A 23,518-nucleotide genomic window follows, 5' to 3' on the forward strand; every position below is an offset into this window, starting at 1 on the left:
TAATCTCATTTCCCCAGTCTATGTCTGGATAATTAAAATCACACATTATGCAAACATGACCTAGTTTTGATGCCTTCTCCAATTGCAAAAGTATTTTAGCTTCCTCAATCTCACAGATATTTGGTGGTTTATAGCATATCTCTACAAAGATTTTCTTTATACTTTTACCTCCACTGCTAATTTCTATTCACAAGGTCTCTACATTTTCATAATTCTATCGTAGGGGGAATGGCCACACCCTCTTCTCCCAGGTAACGTCTTGTAATATGTTATTTTCTGCCCTAAGCAGAAGCACTTTATCGCAATTTCATACCTTGTAGAAAATGGTCTCACACCCTTTATGTTAGGGTATTGTGAGAATATTATAAAGAGAGGTTACTCAGAGTTTGTATAAGATAAGATTCATGTTTATTAAGATACAAGTATACACAGGGGACACGTCGCTACACCAAACAAACATACATAAAACCTGAAAATAATCTATCTGGTGCAAGGGAAGAGAACACAATTTTTACACATAAATAATCAGCTAGGATTATATAAAGCCACCTATTATTGCACTCTAGATAGGTGACAAAATGAGTGTATTGTCATATCATTGAAGGCCACAAAATAACCTATTCCCTAAATAGGGTAAACCGCAAAAGGTCACACTCAAAAGAAAATAACAAATACTTTAATAGAATACTATAAAAATGACGAGACACCATAAAAATGCAGAAAAGTGCATGGATAAAATCCCCAAATGTGTGGAGGCACGGAACGAAAAAGTGAACAGGTAATGTTCAAAACACACGGCTGTAAATAAACCGAGACCTTGTGGAGCTGCAAAGTCCCACACAATCAAGTGTGGTGATAAACCAAATTGCCAAAGTACATATGGAACACCGCAGGGTAAGGCGTATGGAGGACTCAATGAGGCAATATACAACCTGATTTTCAGTGTCTTGCGTCTAGTGTAACAACAGCTTGAGCTCTGTGAAGTGTCTGGAGCTAGCCGTATCTCCTGTCACAAACCTCGTGTACGTCAACGTAATGACGTCACGCATTCCCCGACGTACGTTTCGTGCGTCACAGCGCGAAAGCAGATGACCTCACTTAATTAGGATAACCTGTGACTTGTCTTACTAGCGGAGTTAACTCATCCCATACTGGAAAGCAGGCATAATGCAACCTCCTACTAACATACAGTGGCGACACTGTTTATTCTAACACGGCCGTAACCGCGGTGTGGGGAAAGTCGCGACTAACCGGCGGCTCGTTTGGGGATTTCCCTGGCACGTGCGGCGCGTCACTCTGGCACCGGTCACACGGTCCAGGGTTCCCCGGCATCCCCGAAGCCTGCAGAGGCTGCAGGGGTAAGGGAGAAGCTGCGCAAAGCTGCGCGCAGCCAGGGGGAGCAACCAGGGGTTCGTGGAAGGGGAGGGGAAGGGGAGGGGAAGGGGAGGGGAAGGGGAGGGGAAGAGAGGGAAAGGGGAGGGGAGCATTTTTTTATTAAACGCGGGAAGGGGAAGAAAGGGAAAGATGCGGCTCGCTCGCGGCTCCGTTTTGGCGCCAGCTGAAAAAAGCCCAGTTCATAACGGGCAAATGTTAGAATAAGATGTGTCGCTACAGTATACAGAGTCTATGACTCTGTCACAATATATATATATATATATATATTATATATATATATATATATATATATATATATATATATATATATATATATATATATATATATATATATATATATATTCCCTGCCCCCCAACAAACAGGAAGGAATCAAACATGCAACAGTCATCAACATAAATAGAGTATCAAGAAATACTGGCAGTCGGCAAAAAGCACAGATGGCTAATGCTGACAATTTAAAGTAGTTCTCAGAATGTTTTCCTGCGCAAATAGTAATGCCTCAACTATATTCTGCATCTCAAGTGATGGACTATGTTCTAAACTTCTACACAAATATTTTTATGTTTACTAGGCTTATTGAACCTATAGAAGAGAAGAATAGAGACCTACATCTAGTATAGCTACAAACAAAGAAAAGTGTGAATGCAAAAGTTCTGATTGAAAACTGCCATTTTAAAATTAACATTGCAAAAAGATGGCGCAGACTAATGGGCAGTGCTTTGCACCAATTTGTTTCCAAGGTTCGCAGCCAGAAAACGTACATCAGTAGACCCCTAAATCTTATGAGAAATTGAAGCTGAATTTTATCCTTTGCCTTACAGTATGTGTTCTCAAAAAATATTTAATTCATAGATGGAAGCGGAAGGAATGAATACATTTCCAAAGGCTAATAACTTTTTGCACTAACATTTGTAACCCATGCCCCCCTCCCCCCCGGTCACAGATCGGACCCGTAGGGTGTAGTGAGGGCTGGCTACGTGTACTATGGTGGTGCATAACTGTGAGGAACAGGAGGGCCTGAGTCTCCCGTGATGGTATTGGGGATAACAGGGACAGGCTTCTGGGGTATATGCCTTCATCTTCTTAGCATCAACGGTGCAGCGCCTCCATCTCTGGTGAGCCCTATAGAGGTAGGGTGAAATCCTCCCAGAGAAGCCCTGGTTTCAGGGCGAGAGATTTCAGTCTCACACACAAGTCTTTGATAAAAGCAGCAATGTCTCTTTATTCTCTCTGTAGCAGCACACAGCAGCAGTTCATAAACAGCAGCAGTTCATGTACAGTGTACAGGTTCTTGTCCTCCACTCCTTCTCCTCCAGGCTGTACCCCTGCAGGATGGGCTGTATGGGGCTTCAATACCCCTGACACCCACCCCTAGGGTATACCCTCTGGGTGAGGATAGGTCCCCCCTCACCCCATGAGCAGGCTGAGGGGCATTGGTCCACCGCACTATAGTGCTATCTGCTCTAAACAGGCTGGTCTTTAGCTTCTCCTCCTAGCACAGGTATCACTCTAATCATGACCTCTCAGGTCAGTCACTCCAACACTTCTCTGCTCCCAGGACAGAACTCCTTGTCTCTTACAGGAACAGGCAACATTAAGTTTAGTCAGCCCCACCCCTACTGATGTCAGCAGGCCCCTCCCCTGTGTCTCATGCTTTCCACACAGAGTCAGGGGGCTTACCTCCATCAATCAAGGCAGGGCTTGAAGCAGGGGAAACCAATGATAACTACTGGCGGCCTGCCCTTAGCAGGACTTACACCAGTAGGAGAAAGGTATATAGCCCCCTTTCTTACCGGGGCTACACATTTATATAAACACTTTCACTCTAGTTGTAGTCAGTGAATCAGCTGGTCTTGGGCGGATATGGTATTCCCATACTGTATGGTGAAATGATTAGGAGGAGCAGTTTTTCAACAAAGTGAATTACTACTACACAAGTCTAATTCTCTAAATGTTGATCCATAGTATTATATATCTACAAACATGTCAGTGCTTGTGGGATAACACTGGATTGCTTAACCCATTGACATCTCTCGGATGGTCAGTTTCTCTCCCTGCCTCTTTTTCTCATCGTGGTGTGGTTATTTAAAAAAAGAGTGACCTCTAGTCAAAATTGATGGAAAGGTTATTTGTGTTGCCCTTTTAACTTTTGAAGGGCAGCTTTTCACCGGCTGTAGTTTTCACATTTCCAGTTTTCGCTCAGAGTAGCCTAATTTGCTATGAAGATTTCTGTCATGTTTCTCCACTCAGTTTAAGGAAATGCTCATCTAGTCCCGAATTTGTATGATTTATGTTATCATCTTTTATACTTTGTATGTTAAAATATCATAATATATTTGTCAAAAAGCAAATGGCAATGTTTGTCTTGCCCTTATTTTGTGGAATTAGTCAAATAATTCTAAATCCATTCTTTAGCTTGACATCTTACTATATAAAACCATAAAGGGCAGTTCAACCGGTAGGAATCATCAATCATAACTTGCTATTAATCTCTTGTAACATCTGCCATACCTTTCTCTAACCTGGATTTTCTGTCACAGCTCACATTAACCTTACGACATTGCAGCAATAACTTGCAGAGCCTTCTATCATATCAACATGGATTTTCTGTCTTCGAGCTGTGTTATAAAAAGTCTCCTGCGGTCTTTTTATTGTGCGTCACAGTTTTTTCGTGGCCCTTGGTCAAGAATAGTTCATCTGGAAGTGAGAAAACAGGCCCACGTTCTGAAGGGTAAAACAACTATGACAAGATAGAATAAATGTTTTAGGAATAAAGTTGCAACTAACATCACTTCTCAAGCTGGGGAAAAAAACATGGTTTAAAAAAATGGTCTGCAAAATGAAATACTATTCAAATATTGTATATACTTTACTCTATTGATAAATGCATGGATTTACGTTAAAGAATTTACAAGTGCTAATCGGTGATGGAGTAATGCTTGACTTAAACCACATTAACCTCCAGTATTTTGAAAACACTGTAAAGTAATTATAAGAAGCAAACATGCCTCTGTTCTACTGCTCTTTTAACGAAAATGTGTCATACTTGGGGCCTGGTTATCACAGTCTTCTCACTGAACAAGCAGTGCACAATTTGTATCTGATAAATCGAAGCAAAATAAAAAAAAAAAAACAATTGAAAGCAAGTGGATTTTTCGAGAGAAACCAATGGGATTGTATCCTTTGATAAATCATGTGCCTTGTCTTTGACACCGTTTTGACTTGATAAATTACCCCGATAGTATCTTCTGGAGGATTATGTACCAGGGTGGCTTCTGAGTCTATGCATAAAAAGTTGTTTTGATGCATTGCACCATATTCCGCTTATATTTGCATCCAATTCTTACATTAGAAAGCAGACATGTTTTTTTTTTTTACGTTAGCCGTATGTTAAAATGTCATGAATGATGATAGAGCGTTTAATACACTCCATTGCAATATGTGCTTCATGTTTCTCCTCCCTGCCTCCTCCTGTTGACACTCCACAAATTCAATTGTAACTCATACAGGGTAATAAATGGGAGCAAAGTACACTGTACCTTGACACAAAAATTCAGTCTGGAGTTTATTCAAACTCCTATATATTACTTAATGGGAGTTTTTTCCATATACCATATTTTATAGTTATTGCATAAGCCCCTTTGCATCAGTTATTTTTACATCAATCTTTATTTTATTTAAATGCATTTTCTGCAAAATACTTGATACATTACTTCCAAAATGTCCAAGCTGCAGATCTGGAGCAAAAAAATACCATTTAAAAAAAATATGGTTTTTAATTGATGTTTTGCAGCATGGTGACGTACAGCAGGGGGTTATGGTAGGTACGTATCAAAGTCTCCACATGTAAAACTGGGGTGAACCTGTATGGAAAAAATGGCAATGAAATAATTGAAGAAAAAGGTCTTATAGAATACAAAGAGATGTTTTGCTCTAGTAAGTATTGTGCCGTTTTGTCGGCCCGTTTTGTAGGTTAGAGATTTGGATAGAGAGTGCCCACACCCCTTCACTGTGTGTTTTGATTTAAAAGGGTATGCAGTGTGTATCAAAGTCTCCCAGCTACAAAGCTATGGCAAGAAATCCCTTTGCTTTAAACTAGATTACATTTATTTGATAAATCTGGCACAGTTATTTGCTCCACTTTTGTAAATAAGGAGACATTTATACATGTCCCCCAGAGTTTCCCAGCTCTAAAATTAAGAAGAATCAGTGGCAAAAGAAAAGCCACACCCAATTTATCAAAGTAATAAATCCCACTGGATTCCTGGTCTTTGATATATCTGGTGCCATTTTGTAGAACTATTTTGGCCGGTTTCTCAGCTGGGTAACTGTGATAAACAGATGCTTCTAAGGGGTATCTATAAAATATATCCTAGCTACAAAACTGTGGCAAGACTGATGCCAGCAAAATTGGATTTGTTCTTAGATTGATCCAATGTAGATTTCTGCTACAGAATTGGCTCAGTTTTGCAGCAAGGAAACGTTGGGCGTAATGTATCAGTTTTCTTGCTGCAAAACTGAAGCAAATTCTAAGAACATCATTAAATCAAAAAAATCTCACTGTTTGCTATGAAACTTTATTTTTCATATATTTGCTAACATTGGTTTACTCCAGATTTGCAGCTGGGAGACTTTTTAACATGAACCCCTATGTTAAACAAAATTAAAAAAAAAAAAAAAAACCTTTAATACACAACCCAAATTTATATCAGCACTCTGAGCTGCTTAAGGTTTATTTTTATTTTTTATAAAGCGCATGATATTCACAATAACAAATCAAGCCACAACATTCTATAGGATATTTCTCATTGATTCATCTTGTTTTCCATAGTTTGCAGTTGGATGGCTTTTATACTGCAGGTAGCGCTCGAGTCTCCTGGATTATATAGTAGAAAAGCCTGAATAAAATAAGAGAGTACAATTGCATAATCTAGGCAATCTTATTCAGACAATGCTTTAAAACAAATTGTAGTCACTTACTCTTTCCCATTTTCTAGGTGTTGTAGAATGTAATTATGTCTTCATATATTCCAAGACTGACACCCTGTGTCCCTCTGTCATCTTTTCATTGAGATGTTATATGACTGAAAAGTAGCATAACAGTAGGAAAACTGATTTCACTTTAGGGATATTTAAAGAGCTCTGAATTATGAAATGCACTCTAGATAAAGAGAAACTAAGATAAATGGAGGGTTATTCATTAAACTGCAATATTGCCGATCGGGGCATTATCACACGTAAACTTCTGTCCCATGCAAGAGTGTCCTGATTAGCACTATGACAGTTTAATAAGTAACCTCCAATGTTCCCTATTAACATCACAGTGTCCTTTTTATTTACAATTATATCTCAGTTGTTTGTCTTCTTTAACTAGGGACAACAATATGATCATAAATCAAGCGTCAGGGGGGCATATAGAGATGGCCATGCAGAATTGCCAGTAACTAATTATTATTTACTGGCAAAGCATAATGTTGCCATCTTTAAGTGTATGTCAATTTAACAGATTTCAAGACAACCACAAGCTGAAATATGGCCAGACGTCTCCTGCAGAGGGAATGTTTCTAGACTTTTACTTTGGCTACAATACACCCATGTGGACTGAATACCTATTTATCATATTTATGCTTTCTGGATCCTAGATAGTGCTTTGGTGTTGTATATCTTTATCCTAGGATGCCTCTCCTGTTTGGTGAATACACTACACTTGAATCACAGACTGAGAATGCTTCTTTTGGATATTTTTCTGACCACACTTTATACAGCTTGTCTTTGAGTTTTCCTCCTATGGTACATTGGCGAATCTCTCTCCCCCTCAAAGAAAAAGTGGAAGATTGAAGTTTTACATCAATAATTTTACAATAAAGGATAGCATATTCTTAACACATACTGAGGCCTCAAAATGTATACCCTATAATAGATGACAATAGGATGCCCGAATGGAACACACAAGGAGTGATATGAAAATGAAACCTCATATACTGTAGTAATCTTATAATTATATTGTGGATTTATTTTCTTTTTGGATGTTTTTTATTTATATTTATTTATAAAAATGTTTTACCAAGAAGTAATACATTGAGACTTACCTCTTGTTTTCAAGTATGTCCTGGGCATAGAGTTAAGATGGCAAATAATACATGGTACAAATACATAGTTACATAAGTGAACAGGGTATACATTATATACAAGACATAGCATGCACAGTTAGAGAAAATATATACTGTAGGTACATGTACTGTAACAGTTACAGACCAGATTGAAATGTGAGACAGCTTTAGTTTTGAAAGAACTAAAACTAGTGGTGGCTGTGAGAGTCTCCAGTAGGTTGTTCCAGTTTTGGGGTGCACAGTAAGAGAAGGAGGAGCGTCCGCTTCTTTGTGGAGCCTTGGGACCATGAACAGTCTTTTGGAGTCAGATCTCAGATGATAAGTGCTGCATGGGGTTGGGGTGAGAACCTTGTTCAGATAGATGGGTAGCTTGCCCAGAAAGTATTTGAAGGCAAGACAGGAAAGATGAACTTTGCTCCTAGACTCAAGTGATGACCAATCAAGTTCTTTGAGCATTTCACAGTGATGTGTGTTGTAGTTGCATTGGACAACAAAACGGCATTTTGAATTGTAGAGGGTGTCAAGTTTGCTAAGGTGGGTTTGGGGTGTCGAGCCATATACTATGTCCCCATAGTCGATAATTGGCATTAGCATCTGCTGTGCGATACGCTTTCTGACCAGCAGACTCAGGGAGGATTTGTTCCTGTAAAGTACACCTAGTTTGGCATAAGTTTTGGATGTCAGGGTATCAATGTGCACCCCGAATGTTAAGTGGGATTAAAACCATATGCCCAAGTATTTAAAACTAGTAACAGGAGTTAGGGTGTGTTAGCGTTGGTTCTGATCTGGAGCTCAGTCACTGGAAGCTTTAAAAATGTAGTGTTGGTCCCAAATACCATTGTTACAGTTTGTCAGTGTTTAAAAACAGTTTGTTATGTGTTCGAGGTCGGAGAGGCTATGGCTGTGTGCATATAAGATTGTGTCATCTGCATACATGTGTAGTGAAGCTCTCTTACAAGCTGTAGGAAGATCATAGGGGCCCCAGAACAGAGCCTTGCGGGACACCACAGGTGATATCCAAGGGGTTGGCGTTAGAGCCTGAGATGAACACATGTTGGGATCTACCTGATGGGTAGGAATGAAACCAGTTTAAATCATGTTTCCCTATTCCAGAGCACTGGAGTTTGTTATGCAGGACAGCATGATCAACAGTATCAAAAGCCTTTGTAAAATCTAGGAATATTGCACCAGTGAGTTGTCCCCGTTCCATTCCACACTGGATTTCATTGCAAACTTTTAGCAGGGTAGTTACGGTGGAGTGTTTGGGGCAAAAGCCAGATTGGAATTGGCTAGGGAAATTTGTCTTGGTATAGTAATCGCCATGTGCCATGATTACCTGAATGACCGGAACAGCACAGGACTAAGACCGCATTGAGAGTTCTGGTATTTAAATGCTTATTATTTGGTACATTGCCTTCAAATTGGTGATAGAGCACATTGCACAGTTTTTTTTTCTCTCCAAAGTTTTGCACTTGGGTTACTTCGAATTTTGTACGTTTTCATCTTTCAATTCTGGGGAGGGGGGGGGGGGGGTAAGATGCATAAAATAGTGAAAGTTTATCTATTTGTATCTAAGTATTAATTAATCACTACATTTTTATATCACCCTATTGATAAATGTTTCACATTTATGTAGCCAGGTCCACTTCTTACCTCTGGGCTGCATGAGGGGGACAGCTGTTAGTCTCTGCGGGACCAGGAGCAGACGAGCGGTTCGCCGGAGCTCCGGAGTGGACGCCACCATCTTTCTTTGTGCCACAGATGCGCAGTACCAGCTCGCACATGCGCTGTAATTTTCAAGTTGCGGAGCCCATCTTTGTACACCCGGCGCATGTGCAGTACAGTAAGGAGCGGCGGCCATTACACCAATAGCTCTGCCGTGTGAACTGCAACTCCCATGAGCCTTTGGGAGTAGGGACACAAGGCCCACAGCAGTCAATAGGCTCCTGGAATCCTGCTGCAAGAGACAGTTACACACTCAGGGGACCACGCCAGTCTGCAGAGGGAGCTGAAGTTTAGAGGTAGTGTCAGGGAGCTGTGCTTCCCTGGACTACACCTTGCTTGTCCCCTTAGGCCCAAGCTAGGCCATGAGACCAAAACCAGATTGTGGCTGCTACAAGGACAGGCCCCTTAGATAGGGACAGCAAAGATGTAGAGGAGCACAGCAGCGTTTCTCAGCAGCATACCAGCTAGTGGATCGCCAAAAAATGAGGGTAACTCCAAACAGGGATAAGTATTAAAAAAGTGATTTAATGGTCAGTACAAAAACAAACAATGGTAGGAACGCACCTACGCGTTTCGTCCGTAAAGGACTTTCTTAGATAGGGACACTGCCCTCATTAGCTTCTATAGTGTCAGGGACACAGCAGGACGCCATTTGTTCAGTAAACCGGTTATATCATACCAGTGTGTATTTCTTATTGTCCTGCACGGGGTTTTCCCACACTGTTAGGATCTCGCGCAGGTGGAGGCACTGTCAACAAACGGATCAGATACACCCCAGGCTCCCAGCAGCTGAGATTCAGGACTCCTGTGAGCTGCAGGTAAAGCACCACATATACCATAACTGCCACATCTCCCAGGAGGTGGAGGAAAGTGTGCTACATTTATATTTATATTATTTGTACAATATTTTCTTTTGTGCGCTTTCTTACCTTTGTCACGTGTGTGTATGTGTGTGTGTGTGTGTGTGTGTGTGTGTGTGTGTGTGTGTGTGTGTGTGTGTGTGTGTGTGTGTGTGTGTGTGTGTGTGTGTGTGTGTGTGTGTGTGTGTGTGTGTGTATAAAACAATACAAATGAAGTGTAAAAAGCGCTACTTTTAGGGTAATATATAATATTAATGCTCTAAATGCAAATATAATATTCAAAAAGTGGATATAAAGAGGAGAGAATAATTAATTGCCTACGCTCTATAAAGGATTTGTGAATCTGTTTGTATGTGTTTTGAATCTATTATTCACATGAACCATCAATACAAATATATACGGAATGGTATATAATACAGTATTATACAATAAAGTATTTGAAAGTCCATGATTGGCAAACAGTAGGTCTAACTCGGTGTCAAGCAGAAATAGTGGAGTCTTCGGCTGCTTCTTTGTAAATAAACCACATCCACAAGATAGAATCTAAAAACAAACGTGAGAGGTGTGGGGTCCATAGTGTAAAATGATTTAAAATAAACTCTGAAATATGCAGGTGTAAAAAATGGCCACTCACAAGGTAGAATTCATAAATCTGCAGTGAAAGCACATGTAGTGCTTGTGACCAATCGTCTGTCGAAAGGAGAGAGATGAGTTTCTAGGTCAAGGTGGTCTTTTAGAAGTGTTTTTTCAATCCACTCATCCAAAGCCGCAGGTGGATAGTCTGCTCTTTATGTCACGCACATTATTTGTGTACAACTTTACGATTATTATATTTGCATTCACAGCACTAATGTATATTACACGTAAGGTAGCGCTTTTTGCACTTTATTTGTTTTGTGCTATATTCACCCAAGTAATTAGCAGCCATCTAGTGTTTTCCACTAATCATTATTATTATTATTAATAAGGATAGATTTACAGAAGACTGTTAATTTCTTAACGTTATGTTATCTCTATTTGACATATTGATATCCTTAATGTGTATCCCCAAAGATTCTTAGATCTCCGATGTCTTTACATGCACCAGAAAAATTGTGGATCAATAAATTTGTACGGCTGTCTTGCTTACTCATATGCAAATCATATGGTAATGAGCATTTTACCTAACAATGGAGATCCTCAGACCCCTGCCCATGTAAGCGCATGATAACAAGGCTACGATGAGATGAGACCCTGATTAGTATTGTGTTATTGGAGAGACGCAGGACAGAATCCCTATTGATGCACTCACTTGAGATAGAAATCAAAAATAAAAAAGTTTTATTCATATTTAGAAACAACACTGACTAATTTAAAACCTGATAATAGCGCATGTTTTGCCACAGTTAGTCCTGGTGTGCAATCTATTGTACCCTATTTGATCACTGTAACAGGGGACTTTCCCTGTTCACAAATCTGCCTTTAATCCAGCAGTGTGGTGGTTAACTGCTGGTAGGCAATTAACTAACACCACCTGCCTGATTAGATGGCTTAGAAAAAGCCTGTCTTTTGAGACAGGAAATGAGACTCCTTAGCTCACGTGTGAGCTGAACTTTGGAGACAGAGCAGAGGTTCTTGAGTCTCCCAGGAGAGACTGACCAAGAGAACACAGATCTCTGTAGCTGACAAATAAGACTTCTAAACCTGGATCCTGACATTTTCTGTGCAAACACGGGTGCGGTTCCAGGAGAGCAGAGAAGCTTCCCGTACAGCAGCCAGCTAACAGATAAGACTTTTATTAACAAGACTTTTTATATCTGTTCATTTCATGCTATGTGTTTGGGGCTGGGAGACATGCTTAACTAAGGGAGTTGTGAATTGCATAGTATTTCACTAGAACCACACCCAAGTGAATAGAAGCTTTGTTTCCCCCTTGTTTGGATGGTTTCCTGATGTTAAGGAAAAGGCACAATAAAGCCTTGTTATAATTTCACCTTACAAAAGTCTCCAATTGTGTACCTCTGTGAGCGTCCGTCTACAATCACTAAGATAGTAATTCAGATAGTGATCTAGGTGTTAAGGGCCAGATATAGTGTAGCTCTGATGTTAATAAAGAGGTCAAAGTCAGATCTCTGGGGAAAGGCACTTGTATGTATAAATGTACATGGAGTTGAAGTGATCAAAATGTCAGGTAATGTTATGCAGAATTAATCGTTATTCCTGCTAATTTAAGTATATGACACATTTAGGGTGCATAGCTGGGTTTCAGTAACAGCAGTTAACGTTTTACTGCGGTTTCCTTTGACTGTTAATAACCCTATAGTGAGGTCACATCGTTTTACCCTGTTAAAGATAAGCATAGGGCAGTTAGACTAAAAGTCACCACTTCAAATCTCCAAACATAATAATTAAACCAGTGCTATATTCACTTAATATCATTCGTGAATATTGTTATTTTCTTCCCTTCACGGAAAGCGTGTTAGGCTGGGTACCTGCAGACTTCGGTCAGAGATCCCTTCCAGGTAAGAGCTATGTCTCCAAATCCTAGCGCTAGCTAGTGGGATCCACATATGTATATGGCCCACATCTTTGTTAAACTGGCAGCTACGAGACACACACCACGCTGTGTAAGAAAACAGACCAAGCTACTGCTAGCTGGTCGCGCTAGTGACGTCACAGCAGGACGTCGCACCCGACACGTGTTTCGTTCCAAAGCTAGGAACATCTTCGGGGGTGGGCGGACCTATGCTCCCGTCTGCCTTATATACCGTGCGTCATCATAGCAACCCCATAGCATCGCTATGACACTTTGGTCATGACGCATATGGGAGTGGCTTGACGGGAAACAGGTAGGTAAAAGATGAATCCTAGTGATTCAAAATAACAGGTTAAAAAACAAATATATTTAAAACCAGAGTCAGAACATGAAACACAGACAGAGCTCAGTGCATATACAGTGAAACTTATACATGGTACAGTGCCTAAATATATATGTATAGATATCTTTTAAATAAAATGGTCTTTTAGTTTAACATTTTGGCCAAAGTGTTGTAAGCCCCTGAGCCACTGCACGGCAGACCACATCTCAAGGGTCCCTAACACTAATATAAATTCTTAATAACCTGTGCATTACCAGGGAGAATGATTTATAATAAATCTGTCAAAATTAGTTGCATAGTTCTAAGTCTGATTGAAGCTTTTATTAACCTGTACATTACCAGGGAAAGCACTCTGTATTAGATTGGTCACAATCATACTGCAAGCAAGCAAGTTCCCCTGAGAGTGGGAGATGCTATGGAGTGAGCTTTTAACCATTCATTTAAATGTGGGAGGGGGTGAGGTTCAATTAGGTAGGAGGAGCCACCCTCCAATCAGCCAAGACCAGCTGAACAGACAGATTTATTATAAATCATTATTTATGCACAGGGGCGAGGAGCCGAAGAGGTCGGTAAGGCAGGATTGTTTTGTGTGTCCAGGGACTCCCTGAGGGGAGAGAGAGCTCTGTGTGGGGAGCGCGGAGGACGCCGATTCCTGACAGTACCCCCCTCTTCAGGAACGGCCTCAGGACGGTCCATGAACGGTTTCTCTGGAAACTTTTTCCTGAAGTACTTAAGAAGGGCCGGGGCATGAATGTCCTTTAAAGGTACCCAGGATCTCTCTTCAGGGCCAAAGCCCTTCCACTGCACCAAGAACTGGAGCTGGCCCCTGGATAGGCGAGAATCCAAAAGAGAGTGAACTTCGTATTCCTCGTTATTTTGGACAGTAATGGGGTCCGGTTTACGAGTCTGATCCGGAAAGAAGTGACTGGAGATGAATGGTTTTAAGAGGGACACATGATAGACATTGGGAATCTTCATACTGGGTGGTAGTTGGAGCCGGTATGCCACGGGATTGATTTGTTCACAAATAGGGAAGGGACCCAGGAAATTAGGTGCCAGTTTAGGAGATGGTACCTTGAGGTGGATATTCTTAGAGGAGAGCCATACCAAATCCCCTGGTTTGTAACTGGGTGCCGAACGACGACGATGATCAGCCTGTAGTTTCGATCTGCGGGAGGAGTCGAGAAGGGTAGACTGAATCCTGGACCATGCGGTTTGGAGGGAAGAAATGCGTTCATCTACGGCTGCTACTCCAGAAGGGATGTTGGGGATGGGAAGACAGGGAGGGTGGAACCCATAATTTATAAAGAAGGGCGACTCCTGGGTGGCCTCGTTTTTGCAGAATTGACGGCATACTCTGCCCAAGAAAGGAGTTGAGTCCAATCATCCTGGAAATCGGATATGAAACATCTCAGATACTTCTCCAGGGATTGATTGATTCTCTTCGTTTGTCCATTGGACTGAGGATGATAGGCAGAAGAGAAAGAAGAAGAGATGCCCAATCTCTTCGTGAAAGTTCTCCAAAATTTGGATACGAACTGAGAACCTCTGTCAGAAACAATGGACGAAGGGATCCCATGAATCCGGAAAATCTGCTCCGTAAAGATATCAGCAAGGGCGGGGGAGAGTTGGTTAATCCTTTAAGTGGAATAAAATGGGACATCTTCGAGAACCTGTCCACGACCACCAAGATAGTGTTCATTCCTCTAGACCTGGGCAACTCCACGATGAAGTCCATCGAAATGTGGGAACGGGGCAGTCAGGAACTGCAAGAGGTAACAGAAAACCCTGAGGCTTTTGACCGAGAGACTTGCTTTGAGCGCACGTGGGGCAGGCGCGGGTAAACTCCAGAATATCTTGAGACATCCTTGGCCACCAGAAATTCCAATGAAATGAGATCAGTAGTTTTCTTAAAACCTGGATGACCTGCAGATTTAGAGGCGTGACCCAAAGTCAGGACCTCTGGAACAAATTTGGAAGGTACGAAGAGTTTGTTGTCAGGAACGACCAAGTCCTTGGGAATGCGTCTCTGGGAGTGCAAAATCTTGTCAAGATTCTTGAATGAAGACGTGGCGAGAATCCTCTCTTGTGGAAGGATAGTCTCTAAAGGTTCCTCTGGTCTCTCTTCAGAAGAATGGATTCGGGAGAGTGCGTCTGCCTAAACGTTCTTAGTCACGGGTATATAGGAAAGGTGAAAATCGTGGACCAAGGCGTCGAGCGTTTTCTATGTAAAGAAGGTTCTTGTGGTCCGTGAGAATAGTAAACAGCTCTTTCGACCCCTCCAGCAGGTGTCTCCACTCTTGAAGAGCCATCTTCACGGCCAGAAGTTCTCTGTTACCCACGTCATAGTTCCTCTCGGCGGATGAGAATTTCTTGGAAAAATATGCATAGGGATGTAACTTATCTTGAGGCATGGGTCTCTGAGAAAGAATGGCTCCAGCGCCGCAATCAGAAGCGTCAACCTCCAGGACGAAGGGAAGTTCAATGTTGGGATGACGGAGAATAGGTGCAGATATAAAAGCTTCCTTGAGTGTCTCGAAGGCGGAGATAGCCTTGGATGACCAAGCAGAAGGATCAGCTCCTTTTTTGGTGAGCACAGTGAGGGGTGCCACAACGGTAGAAAAACTCTGTATAAACTTACGATAGTAATTAGCGAACCCTAAAAAATGTTGTATGGCCTTGAGAGAATTGGGTCTTGGCCATTCAGTGACTGCTTGAAGTTCACCGGAGTCCATCATAAACCCGTCATTGGAAATGATGTACCCCAGGAACGGAGTAGAGGTCTGATGAAAGGTGCACTTGTCCAGTTTGGCGTACAAATGGTGTTCACGAAGACGGGAAAGGACATAGGAGGTGTGGCGTATATGGTCCTGGAGATCTTTGGAAAAAATCAGGAGATCATCTAAGTATAGTATAACAAAAATATTGAGTACCTTACGAAAGACGTCGTTGATGAAAACCTGGAAGACAGCGGGAGCATTATATAAGCCGAAAGGCATTACAAGATACTCGTAGTGTCCACTACGCGTGTTGAAGGCCGTTTTCCATTCATCCCCCTTCCTTATGCGCACCAGGTTATAGGCACCACGTAGATCCAACTTGGAAAAAATCTTGCCCCCTGTAATTTATCGAACACTTTGGTAATATAGGGAAGGGGGTAACGATTTTTGATAGTTATGTGGTTCAAACCCCTGTAATCGATGCAAGGCCTCAACGACCCGTCCTTTTTCTTGACGAAGAAAAACCCAGCCCCTGCTAGGGAATTGGAGTGACGAATAAAGCCTTTCTTGAGATTCTCCTGGATATATTCATCCATAGCGTGAGATTCTGGTAACGACAAGGCGTAGGTCTTGGACTTGGGTAGGGAGTAACCTGGAACCAGATCGATCGGACAATCGTAAGTCCTGTGTGGCGGCAAAAGATCTGACTGTACCTTATTGAAAACGTCCCGGAATTGCTGGTAAACAGAAGGTAGAATAACTTCGGGAACAGAGGTATTGGCCAGCAGTTGATGAGTCTCGCCTGACCTCGGCCTCCAGGAGATGGGAGCAGAGGAAGTCCAGTCAATGAGAGGATTGTTAAGCTATAGCCAAGGAAGACCAAGGGTGATGGGTATCCCAGGAGCGTGAATGGCATTGAGAACTAAGATCTCCTTGTGAAGATGTGAGGACAGAAGGAGATGTGGGCCGGGGTAAGAGGACGTCCATCGATACCGACGAGTGCGATGGGAACCTTCTTCCTCACGAGCGGTATGCGGTTTAGCCTGGCGAATTCAAGGTCCACGAAGTTTCCTCCAGCTCCTGAGTCAATGAAAGCGGCGGTAGAAGTCTGGAACTTATCGCCTGAAAGGGAGACTGGAAATGTAAGTTTCTTAGGGAGTTCACCTTTATGAAGGGGACGTGGAGACATTACACCCAGAAAGAGCCCCTCTGTACTCACTGGGTGTTCCCGTTTCCCGGACGCAGTGGACACTCCCAAACCAGATGCTCCATGGATCCGCAGTAGAAACACAATCCCCCGGCGTGGCGGAACTGCCGTATCGGTGTGCGGATGCGTTGTACCCCCAATTGCATTGGCTCTGGCAACTCCAGTGGAGGAGTGTTGCTGAGTGTACTGGAGAACGGAACTTGAAAGTTATGGAAGCGAGTGCGCTGACGCTCTGAGCGGCGTACCTGGATATGTTGATTCACTCGGACGGCCAAATCAATGAGGACCTCCAATTGATCCGGCCTTGATTGGCGAGAGAGTTCATCCTTGATGGGATCTGCCAGGCCTTGCCAGAATACGGAGACGAGAGCCTCTTGTCCCCAGTTAGTCTCAGCTGCTAGAGTCCGAAATTCCACAGCATACTGTGTCACCATTCACCGTCCCTGAGTTATCTGGAGAAGAGAAACAGATGCCATCTCCCGACGAGCAGGGGAATCGAATACTTGTTGGAACTCTGCTTTAAATGCCGGGTAATCTTGGGTAAGATCAGAACATCGCTCCCAAACCGGGGAAGCCCAAGCTAGGGCGCTGCCAGTGAGGAGGTTATAAATGTAGGCTACCTTCTTGCGACCAGTATTGTAGAGATGGGGGGCCATTTCAAACTGCACCTCACACTGGCAAATTGCGCGCGAAGTGGAGGGGGGGGTGCGTGGGGGAAACGCGGTGGCGCGGGGTTTTGATTGGCGGCAGTCGGTATTACTTCAAATAAAAGCTGCCGCTACTGTACAATTAGGAACGGAGGCGGGACAAGAAGAGCTACAGGGAGACAGTGCAGATTGGTGCAGGCATAACAGGCCAGGTGAGTCTTGTTGGTAACCTGAGTATGCTCGTGTGGTGTGCTGGCTGCTCGGCTCGCAGCAGCCTTGTTCGCGCATGCGCAGTGGGGCCTGCACGGCGCCTGACAGCATGGGTTGCCAGATGGTGACGTCAGAACGGCCCGTTCTGAGTAGTTCAATGAATCCCCTGTGTTGGGGGAGTGCTCCAGACACGTTATTTGCAGGACATTGGTTGGAGCTGGGAGATCACCAGGTGAGGTGCATTATTACAGTGATTGGGTGCTGGTGATTGGTTGTATGTGATTTATGTGCACTTAGGGTGGGGTATATAGGTGGGTCACTCACAGTTGGTGGTTGCACGGCCCTGAGGAAGGTCTCCCTGCGGGACCGAAACGTTGGCATTCATGTAACAGTGTGTTTTGAATACAGTAGAGGCAACGTTTATTCTAACATTTGCCGTAAACTAGCCGGGTTACATTCTGGGTATGTGCTGGGTATGTGCTGGGTATGTTCTGGGCTAGTTTGAGGCACGTTTAAGGTATTTCTGCATTGACTAACGACCCATAGGATTAACACAGCAAGGATCCCTGGCAGTCCAATTCAGTTTGAATGGGGCTGCCAGGGACCCCCGCTGTTAATCTGATAGGCCATTAATCAATGCAGAAATGCTGGGGCTAGTTTAAGGAAAGTTTAAGGCATGTATTCAGAATGTACCTGGGTGTTTCCTGGGTTTTTTGGGGAATTGCCACTGGTTTTTGTTCGAATAAGAGTTGCCTCTACTGTACATCTTTTTTTGCTGTATGCTGTCTCCTTTATTAGTTCATGGACTGGTAACTATGCTGTTTATCTCTATGGGACTAGCATCTGCTTATGCTTTGTATTAGTGTGCTGACTGGCTCTATCTATTATATATATATATATATATATACAGTAGCGACAAAGTTTATTCGAGCAAATGCCGCTCGGCAGGATGCGTGGCGGCAGCGTGGAGAAGCGTTGGGAAGCGGCTCGTTCGCGTGACGTCGGTGACGTCACAGTCAAGCGAGCGCCCGGCTTCCCCGGCTTCCCCGGCTTCCCCGGCTTCCCCGACTCCCCTGAAGGTTTGAAGTGAGGTAAGCGGGGGAGCGGGGAAGCAGAGGGGCACAGCAGGCGCAGCTAGAGGGTCAGGAAGATGTTTAAATTGCGCGCGGATTGGAGGGGGGGGGGAACGGAGGGGACGCGGCTGGATGCGGCTGATGTGCTGACTTTCCTCAGCACCAGCCGGAGTAAATCCCGGTGAACCGGCGGCATTTGCTGCAATAAACTTTGTCGGTGCTGTATATATATATATATATATATATATATATATATATATATATATATATATATATATTTTTTTTTTTTTTTTTTTTTACGTTACAAGTACAAACCACTCACTTGCTTTGTTAGTCCCATGCTGTGTTTAAAAGCTGTGTGAACGGTGATACATCAGCTTAAATGGGCTCAATGTGAATGGATATTCCAGGCAAAAGGTGACACATTGTGTGCTCATTTGCATGTAATTTCCCAGAATCCCTTGCTGCAGTGGGAGCACTGTATGCGAGGTGATAATGGTTGAAAGGCAGGGTTGCAGACCTGTCTAAGACATGTGAAAGTGCTCACAAGTGATATTCTTTATTGGCTATATATATATATATATATATATATATATATATAGTGGTAATTTGGGGGGTTTCTGAGAGGTTGTTGGGTATTTGTGTGTTTGTTAACTTTTTCCAGCTGGTGTCAGCTGTTTTGGAGGTTAGTGGCTCCTCCCATCCAGGGTTTAAAGGTCGCCCCTCCCCACTTTCCAAGTAAGCTGGTTTTCTTTTCATGCAGCTGGTTGCAACAGGTTCAATGCCAGGGCCATCCTTCCCCTAGTTAATGTATCGCCGATATTTCGCCCTCTTCTGTAGCAAAATAGTGGGGGACGCTCAAAATTCTTGCCAATGGTGGCATCATTCGCCAATATATTCCAGTGTTGTTGGATCGAGTCTGCAGAGTCTGCCCTACGCGTTTCTCCTCTAGGGCTTCCTCAGGGGCTTCCTTATGCCTCTTAGAGGAGAAAAGCGTAGGGCAGACTCTGCAGACATTGCAGACATTGCAAACCGAGCAGTTTGAGACGCGCTGCAGAACGGAGTGGAGGTAGCGCTCTGACGTCATCGAAGGTCGGAGTCTCGCGAGAATTGGAGCCGGAGCACGTGACACGGAAGCAAACCAGGACAGCATCAGTGCAGTGGACCGGAGACCCAGCTCTACGAGTGTGAGAGACTCAATTCAAACTCTCAACTGCTTGAAAATATTTCACAACATGTGAGTGAGACACTGTTTGTTATTTTTTAGATAGTTTTTTACAATAAAAGGTTTTATACTATACTTGTCCTACTGTCCCTTCCCCCCCCCCCCCCCCTCCCGGTGAGCTTCATCCCATGTAAAGGTGACGTGCAGCAGCAGACGGAAGGTGAATTTAAAGAAGACCTCTGGAGCAAGCAATACATGTGGAGTGTCTGAGACCTATACCAACTGCAAAGATATCCAGTAGCAGAGTTCCTGAATCCCAGTGGTGGATTAGAGGCTTTACTTGGCAGACTAAGTGTAAGTGTATATCTCACCACCTTGACTCTGAAAGTTAAAGACATACTGCCCTATGATATTTTTCTCTTTGTTTCTTTCCTGGCTTATTTGCGCCTAGGTCATCTCTTCTCTACATTATCCATTGCGGCAAGTGTGGAGCCGCAGACCTAATTGGCAGCATCCAAGCAGGATTAGACTGTAAGGTATAACACCTCCTGTTTGACTGATTGGCCAGGTGTAGTTAATATTTTTTACTGCATCCCACTAAGTGTTTGGAATTTGCGCTGTTTGTATTCTGTCTTTTTATATATATATATATATATATATATATATATATATATATATATATATATATATATATTATATATATATACATATATATAAATATATATATATATATATATATATATATATATATATATATATATATATATATATTATATATATATATAGCAAATGGAAATATAACTGTATGCTCATTTGCATTTCTTAGGCAAGTGCAAATGAGCATACAGTTATATAACTTAACTAAGTATATATATATATATATATATATATATATATATATATATATATATATATATACTTAGTTAAGTTATGGTGAGTAAAAAAAGTGACAAAAACCCTTCACAGCAAAGCATATGGCAAATGGAAATATAACTGTATGCTCATTTGCACTTGCCTAAGACATGCAAATGAGCATACAGTTACTGTAGTTGCTCCAATATCCAATATATATATATATATATATACAGAGAGAGAGAGAGAGAGAGAGAGAGAGAGAGAGAGAGAGAGAGAGAGAGAGAGAGAGAGAGAGAGAGAGAGAGAGAGAGAGAGAGAGAGAGAGAGAGAGAGAGAGAGAGAGAGAGAGAGAGAGAGAGAGAGAAGAACAGAGAGCGCACGTCCCATAGTGTAAAACAGTACATTTAATCAATAAAAAAGAGGACAAGGGGATTAAGAACACTCACAAAAGTACAAGATAAAAATGCAGTTTGTGATATAATCACCACCAACAAGGCCACACCGTCCTGGAACACATCAGATGGTAGATAGTCCCTCCTGTACACCTCCAGCAGTTGTCGGATGATTGGAAGCAATGTCTCTTAGCGTCAGTGCGATTAGGAGTTTCTTTCAGCCTCAGATCAGCTCCATGCGCTCTCCGGCCGTAAATTGCGCACTGCGTGATGACGTAGTGTCGTGGTAGCGTGCCCTGACGCGTTTCTTCACGACAGTGACTTTCTCAAAGGGAATATCAACTAGGGGGAGGGCTCGGTATTTATGGGCTCATCTATTCAAAGAGGAGTGACACCGGAGCAACCAGAGGCCAATCGCCAGTGCCCAAACATAAAACCACGGCACTGGCGATGGACCAATGAAAACAACCGTGTCAAACCTAACAGCACAAATACTGGTGTATAATGTTATACATAAACAAAGCAAACTACAGATATAAATAAAATGTATAATACCACTAAATAGAACCACATGTCAATGAAGGTGGATATAAATAATTGGTACACGACATACATTCACAAAAAAAGAGATGTGTAAAGTATAAAACATAAAAATAAATAAAAATAAATAATAGGAACTCACAGCATTTAAAACTTCATAATACATGTATATGTGCTAATGTCAGCAGATGGACACCTGTTGAACATGTCACATATAAGATTAGAGCATCAACAAAGAAAGACCCTCATTTAATAATAGTTCATTATATATTAACCAATAAAATACAGTATTAAATAACATCTACATGTATATGATAATATACATGTCCCAAGTCTCTCATTATTATAATAAATATAAAAAATAAAAACAAAGACCATCACAGATAAACTCCATTAATATAAATGAATTGTCAAATAAATTCTAATGAAATCTAACCTCACTGGACTAAGGAAGAAAATGAAAAATGAAAATAGAAGAAATGATATAAGATATGGGTGGATAGTTGGTGAATGGATGAATGAATGGGAAGGGGAAAGGGGGAAAAGGGAAAAAGGGGGGGTGGGAGAGGGAGAGAAAGGGGGGGGAGAAGTGGTGGAGGGGGGGGAGAAGGGGGGAGAGGAGGGGAGGAGGGAAAAGGGGGGGTGGGGGGGAGGGATGGCAGAGTCAATGGACCAGGACTGGGGATTACACCAAAGTACTAGTGTCTAGACAATCATTGAGTCCACCAGGGGTTAAAGTTCCCAACTGGTGGATCCAATATGTCTCCCTTCGACACAACATTTTGTACCGATCCCCCCCTCTAGCAGAGGCAGGAATGTGTTGAATACCCATAATCAATAAGGAATCTGGACTCTTATTGTGAAAACATTTAAAATGTCTAGAAATATTATGGGTATTTAGACCATGCAGCACATTCCTCCTATGCTCGAGGAAGCGGGTACTGAGGGATCGTGTGGTGCGACCCACATATTGCTGGCCGCAACCACATTGTATAAAGTAGACCACATAAGTGCTAAGGCAATTAATACTGCCCCTCGCCTCATGTTTCCCACCTTTTCGAAGGGAGACAAACTCCGCTGAAACAGTTAAATGTTTGCATGTGATGCAGTGGCCTCTGCCACATCTGTGGTTACCAGATTGGCCCACAGGCGTGGCATTTGCAGCCCCATCAATCGTAGATAATTTACTTGGAGCTAAGATTGTCTTGATATTTCTAGCCTTCCTATATATTATCGGTGGTCTCTCAGGAAGAATATTACAGAAATGGGGATCACACTTCAAGATGCTCCAGTGGGTATTTAATATACCCCTAATAGTTCCAAATGACTGATTAAAAGTGGTGATAAATCTAGGATTTCCATCGATATTACCCGATCTATTCCCAGGTTTACCATAACCTACATGTGGCTTAATGGAGTCTTTAGATTTCTTGAGAAGTGTGGATCTGTCTGAGGCCTTTGCCCTCCTGAAAAAGTCGTTGACAAGGATGGGGTCATAACCCTTCATTGCAAATTTGTTACTTAGGTGAATCGATTGATTCAAAAAATCGCTCTCTTTGGTGCAGTTCCTTTTTAAACGATAGAACTGTCCCAAAGGTATGTTCCTGAGCCACTGTGCATGGTGATTACTGGATGAATGGACATAATTATTAACAGAAACAGGCTTGAAGTGAATAGTAGTGATAATGTTCCCTTCTGTATCCGAGGTCAAAATAAGATCCAGGAACACTACAGAAATAGAACTAATTTCAAATGTGAAT

The sequence above is a fragment of the Ascaphus truei genome, chromosome 1, assembly GCF_040206685.1.
Source record: "Ascaphus truei isolate aAscTru1 chromosome 1, aAscTru1.hap1, whole genome shotgun sequence".
NCBI lineage: Eukaryota > Metazoa > Chordata > Amphibia > Anura > Ascaphidae > Ascaphus > Ascaphus truei.